Source organism: Paramisgurnus dabryanus, chromosome 12, assembly GCF_030506205.2.
Source record: "Paramisgurnus dabryanus chromosome 12, PD_genome_1.1, whole genome shotgun sequence".
NCBI classification, from domain to species: domain Eukaryota; kingdom Metazoa; phylum Chordata; class Actinopteri; order Cypriniformes; family Cobitidae; genus Paramisgurnus; species Paramisgurnus dabryanus.
Genome location: NC_133348.1, coordinates 38470837 through 38477206, shown reverse-complemented (window position 1 = coordinate 38477206; position 6370 = coordinate 38470837). Strand labels below are relative to the sequence as shown.

Sequence of the window (6370 nt, the reverse complement as noted above, 5' to 3'; positions counted from 1 at the left end):
CTCCTGAAGGCATTTTAGGCAGAATTGGGCACTTTTGCATGAAAAGTCAAAATCCAACCTGAAATGTTGAAATCGCTTGAAAAACGCTTTTCTGAGCTGGAAATGCCTTTAAACGACATTTCTCATCATAAGAATGCTCCTGAAGGCATTTTAGGCCGAATTGGGCACTTTTGCATGAAATGTCAAAATCCAACCTTAAATGTTGAAATCGCTTGAAAAACGCTTTTCTGAGCTGGAAATGCCTTTAAACGACATTTCTCATCATAAGAATGCTCCTGAAGGCATTTTAGGCCGAATTGGGCACTTTTGCATGAAAAGTCAAAATCCAACCTGAAATGTTGAAATCGCTCGAAAAATGCTTTTCTGAGCTGGAAATGCCTTTAAACGACATTTCTCATCATAAGAATGCTCCTGAAGGCATTTTAGGCCGAATTGGGCACTTTTGCATGAAAAGTCAAAATCCAACCTGAAATGTTGAAATCGCTTGAAAAATGCTTTTCTGAGCTGGAAATGCCTTTAAACGACATTTCTCATCATAAGAATGCTCCTGAAGGCATTTTAGGCCGAATTGGGCACTTTTGCATGAAAAGTCAAAATCCAACCTGAAATGTTGAAATCGCTTGAAAAATGCTTTTCTGAGCTGGAAATGCCTTTAAACGACATTTCTCATCATAAGAATGCTCCTGAAGGCATTTTAGGCCGAATTGGGCACTTTTGCATAAAAAGTCAAAATCAAACCTGAAATGTTGAAATCGCTTGAAAAATGCTTTTCTGAGCTGGAAGTGCCTTTAAACGACATTTCTCATCATAAGAATGCTTCTGAAGGCATTTTAGGCCGAATTGGGCACTTTTGCATGAAAAGTCAAAATCCAACCTGAAATGTTGAAATCGCTTGAAAAATGCTTTTCTGAGCTGGAAATGCCTTTAAACGACATTTCTCATCATAAGAATGCTCCTGAAGGCATTTTAGGCCGAATTGGGCACTTTTGCATGAAAAGTCAAAATCCAACCTGAAATGTTGAAATCGCTTGAAAAATGCTTTTCTGAGCTGGAAATGCCTTTAAACGACATTTCTCATCATAAGAATGCTTCTGAAGGCATTTTAGGCCGAATTGGGCACTTTTGCATGAAAAGTCAAAATCCAACCTGAAATGTTGAAATCGCTCGAAAAATGCTTTTCTGAGCTGGAAATGCCTTTAAACGACATTTCTCATCATAAGAATGCTCCTGAAGGCATTTTAGGCCGAATTGGGCACTTTTGCATGAAAAGTCAAAATCCAACCTGAAATGTTGAAATCGCTCGAAAAATGCTTTTCTGAGCTGGAAATGCCTTTAAACGACATTTCTCATCATAAGAATGCTCCTGAAGGCATTTTAGGCCGAATTGGGCACTTTTGCATGAAAAGTCAAAATCCAACCTGAAATGTTGAAATCGCTTGAAAAATGCTTTTCTGAGCTGGAAATGCCTTTAAACGACATTTCTCATCATAAGAATGCTCCTGAAGGCATTTTAGGCCGAATTGGGCACTTTTGCATGAAAAGTCACAATCCAACCTGAAATGTTGAAATCGCTTGAAAAATGCTTTTCTGAGCTGGAAATGCCTTTAAACGACATTTCTCATCATAAGAATGCTTCTGAAGGCATTTTAGGCCGAATTGGGCACTTTTGCATGAAAAGTCAAAATCCAACCTGAAATGTTGAAATCGCTCGAAAAATGCTTTTCTGAGCTGGAAATGCCTTTAAACGACATTTCTCATCATAAGAATGCTCCTGAAGGCATTTTAGGCCGAATTGGGCACTTTTGCATGAAAAGTCAAAATCCAACCTGAAATGTTGAAATAGCTTGAAAAATGCTTTTCTGAGCTGGAAATGCCTTTAAACGACATTTCTCATCATAAGAATGCTCCTGAAGGCATTTTAGGCCGAATTGGGCACTTTTGCATGAAAAGTCAAAATCCAACCTGAAATGTTGAAATCGCTTGAAAAATGCTTTTCTGAGCTGGAAATGCCTTTAAACGACATTTCTCATCATAAGAATGCTCCTGAAGGCATTTTAGGCCGAATTGGGCACCCAGCAAGCAATAGCCGTCATTTCAACGTCTCGTTTCAGTATAGACCCGATATAGCCGGGCTGTGCCTAGCCCACTTCTAGCCCAATTAAACTTTAATTTGGTTACATGTGGTTTTTGACAAAATAATTTGTGAGATGGATGCTATTTTATCATGTAAGCAAAGTTAACAGCGATTACAAGGTATTTCTTTTCATTTCTTTAAAGTGTTTTATGCATCGTCTGTACGTAGTCATAATTTAGCTCATAAATAGACCGACTACGAATAAACCACGTTTAGCCCAGAAATAACCATGAATTTAATTACATGTTGTTTTGCCAAAATGATTTATGAGATGTATGATATTTAATAATGTAAACAAAGTTCAAAGCAATTAAGGTATTTTGTTTCATTTCTTTAAAGTGTTTTATGCACCGTCTGTACTTAGCCACTATTTAGCTTACAAATAGACCGACTACGAATAACCCACGTTTAGCCCAGAAATAACCATTAATTTAATTACATGTTGTTTTGCCAAAATGATTTGTGAGATGTATGATATTTAATCATGTAAACAAAGTTCAAAGCAATTAAGGTATTTTGTTTCATTTCTTTAAAGCGTTTTATACACCGTCTGTACTAGCCACTATTTAGCTTACAAATAGACCGACTACGAATAACCCACGTTTAGCCCAGAAATAACCATTAATTTAATTACATGTGGTTTTTGCCAAAATAACTTGTGAGATGTATGGTATTTCATTGTAAGCAAAGTTAACAGCGATTACAAGGTTTGTTTAATTTCTTTAAAGAGTTTTATGCACCGTCGTACATATAGCCACTATTTAGCTCATAAATAGACCGACTACGAACAAACCATGTTTAGCCCAAAATAACCTTGAATTTAATAAAATTTTGTTTTTGACAAAAAATAACTTGCAAAATTTATGATATTTCATCAGGCATGCAAAGACACCAGTGAATGTAAGATGTTTGGTTTTATTTATCTTATCTGAATATCTGCTGTCACGCATAACATTCATTATTTGACCGTATTTCAAAGATAAACAAAATCCAGTTACAACTCCGAACCGCTAGATGGCAGCAGTACACAAACACGAGGCCAAATCTCACGAGAAAGATTTCCGCTGTTTGAAAAGCAACAACATCAGCGAGCAGCCACGAAGAAAGCAATCTACCACACTCGTTTGGTTTTGTAAGTGTTTTTATTATTTTATTTTACATGTGTTTAAAATTGATTTACTTTATTTGTTGTTGGAATCGCGACATTCTTGCGGGTAACTTAACAGTATAACGTAGTAAGTAACCCATGTTTTATAAAACCTAAACAGTACAACCTGCAATGTAATAAAATAGTGGAGGTAAATGAGTCTATGTAACGTTACACTGAAGATCAACATGAGTGATTTGTTGGCTGCTTTTTAGTAACAGCAGTAACTTAGCTAAGTTATTACTGTGTTGATTACAGTAATGTAGGCAGTTTACAATTATGCATGCAGAGATAGATTGTGGGGGAAAGCTATTTTTCCATATGGATTTAACTTACAGGCCTTCAGTTTGTTGGAAAAAAGAGTTTTATTGTGTTAGTGAGGGAAAACTTGCAGGTCAGTGGGCATTAACCTTTAAGGTTGGTAAACACTTGTACACTGAAGCATACAATACTGTACATTTACTGACATAGGCATGTGCTATTCAGGTGTCAAAGCTGTGCGAAACTGGAGGGAGAAACTTGAGAGACCGTGCCGGAAGAATGCTGGACAGGTAAATTCTCTAAACCTGCAATATTAATCAGACATTGTGGTGTCAACACAGTCTTTCATGTGGTCACAAAAAAAATATGTCCGTCTGCAACTGTTAACGACATTGTCTTTTCTATTTTAGAGTTCACTAAAATTCATTAATTTCAAAGTTCAACATGCATGGTGGTGGTCCACTGCAGAAGCAAGCATTTGAAAAAACATCAGTTCTCAGTTATTAAAGGTAAGTGTGTTTTGTATGTAGTTTTAGGCTGAATGGTGTTTCACAAAATAATACTTTTAATATGACATTAGGCTATATGAGGAGTAATTGACGACAGTCCGGTACTGCCTTAATATTTTCTAAATATTAAAAGCCCCAGATTAAATGACTCTTTGCCGATACAACAGTTTACTCATCCATACAATATTGTTTAGATGTTTTATTTTTAGACATTTGACAGGTTTTATGTCAATAAGATTGTATTGTGAATATTTTATGCTTGGCATCTTAAAGGGCAGGGTATTTGATTTTGAAAAATACTAACTTTAGCCTACACGCACCAACCAGAAGCACACTCCTATCTCATTAACCAGTAAGACTGACAAAGTGAATAACATTACCAAAATAACCAACATAAACAACTGTTTTTAATCCGAAATAAATACAGCATGTTTAGAAATTTGAAAAGATAAATATCATTACACTAATTCGTAAAGGAACACAAACTACATAAGCAACAAGTTTCATTAAAATACAATCTGAGTCCATCAAAATAGAATCACACTGCATACCTACCTTTCCAAAAGAAACACTGCAACGACCCTTTCAGACCTGTAGCTGTTTCCATCTTGCAGAAAAGCAGTGAACTTACCAATGTTAATTTGGGTTTTTGCTCTTTGCTCATCCAGATGTTTTTTTTGTTGTTTCAAAATGTCTTTCGTTTTGTAGCTCCTCTGTCAATTCAGCAGGAAGGTTTATTTGATTCTCCCTATTTTTACAGAGCGTGAACAGGTTGTGAAGTGGCATGCAAAACACGTTCACAGAAGAGGGGCAAAAATTTTATGCGTCCAATTATGGGTCGGAATGAGATTCTGGCAGTATGATAACCGTAAGCAAAAATACCACGGTGTTGCGGTATTGCCATTGTGACACTAAAATGTGTTATTTTCAAATGTCTGCATATTAAAACATCAACTTTTCAACTGGACACAATACATTTTATTTTTAAGCAACAAACAACGTTTATGCCAGGTAAAAATAAAGCCTTTAAATGATAATATTCTTTCAATTGTAAATGTAAACATGAATTCAATTACATGATTTAATTCACTTTGTGTAAACACAGTTCATACATTGAAAATGGTATCACAGAAAATTTTTGTGGTTTTTTAAAACCTTGACTCTGAAAATCTCGGTATACCTTCAAACCGGTAACTGGCCCATGCCCACATCCAATTATTGCATTCCGTCAGGGTTCAATGATTTGTTGAACGTTTTTTGGTCCTACGCCTTTTACAGGTGACACAAATATATAAAAATACACATTTAGATCACTTAACATAGTGATTGCTATCAAGACTTGAGGAGACTTTAAACCAGCATAACTAAAATGTTTCTCTGGATCAAAATCAGATACCCTGCCTTTAAGCCTCTTTTGCTAGTTCCAAAATGTCATTAAACACACGCAGAGAAACATGCACTTCTGTTAGTAATGAGAATGGTATGATTACTGTTGCCTGTCAATATTTATATATTACTTTTTCAAAAGAGAATGACTATCACATGTAACATAAAGCAAAAATACTTGTCTCATGCATTCTTTTCATATTTGTCAGATGCTGTGTTGAACAACTTCCCAGCAGCAACAGAACTGGATGTGAAGGATTCAATGGGGGCATTTCAAACAGTCACCAGGGAGCACGGGGGGGGGGGGGTATAGAAATTAGTACAATTAATAAGTTGACGTGAACTGAAGATAGTTTGTTAATTTTAGATGTTATTTCATTTTTAAAATTGTATTTTGTTATATATGCTTTTATTTTGTTACTGTTTTTATTCTTTTTGTTAAGTAGTTTTTCTTAATTTTGTCTTATCTGAATTTCTATTGTATTAACAATATTTTTTTGTAATAAATTGCATGATTGCATGTTTATGAGAACCTTTTTTAATGGATTAAAAAGAATTCTTTAGCCATTCTTTTGTTGTTTATTAGACACACACGTGTAGTCGTTTAATAGCCGTCTATTTAACGGCTAGTCTATTCTTGGGCTATGATAGACGTCTACTAGATTTTCACTGACAGCCCAAAATTAGCCTTGTTTTAGCCTAGACCCACATTCACCGTCTATTAGACGTATATATGTAGACGTTTAATAGCCGTCTATTTGATGACTAGTCTATTCTTGGGCTATGATAGACGTCTACTAGATTTTCACTGACAGCCCAAAATTAGCCTTGTTTTAGCCTAGACGTCAGGGGGGTGTTTAGACGGCTACTAGACGTCTATTAGCCGCAAAATTGCTTGCTGGGCACTTTTGCATGAAAAGTCACAATCCAACC

The 6370-nt window shown here is 35.7% G+C and overlaps 1 long non-coding RNA gene across 2 annotated transcripts; it reads left to right on the top strand.

Moving 5' to 3' along the window:
- The first annotated feature begins 2079 nt into the window (after positions 1–2079).
- LOC135745475 (uncharacterized) lies at positions 2080–5739 on the top strand. 2 transcript variants are annotated; one of them, XR_010531262.2, is made up of 5 exons: positions 2080–2253; positions 3114–3266; positions 3768–3832; positions 3953–4051; positions 5647–5739. It is a non-coding gene; the product is annotated as an uncharacterized lncRNA (long non-coding RNA). The 2 variants fall into 2 exon arrangements; XR_012338061.1 differs by lacking the exon at positions 5647–5739 and adding an exon at positions 4812–4873.
- Positions 5740–6370: the final 631 nt, after the last annotated feature.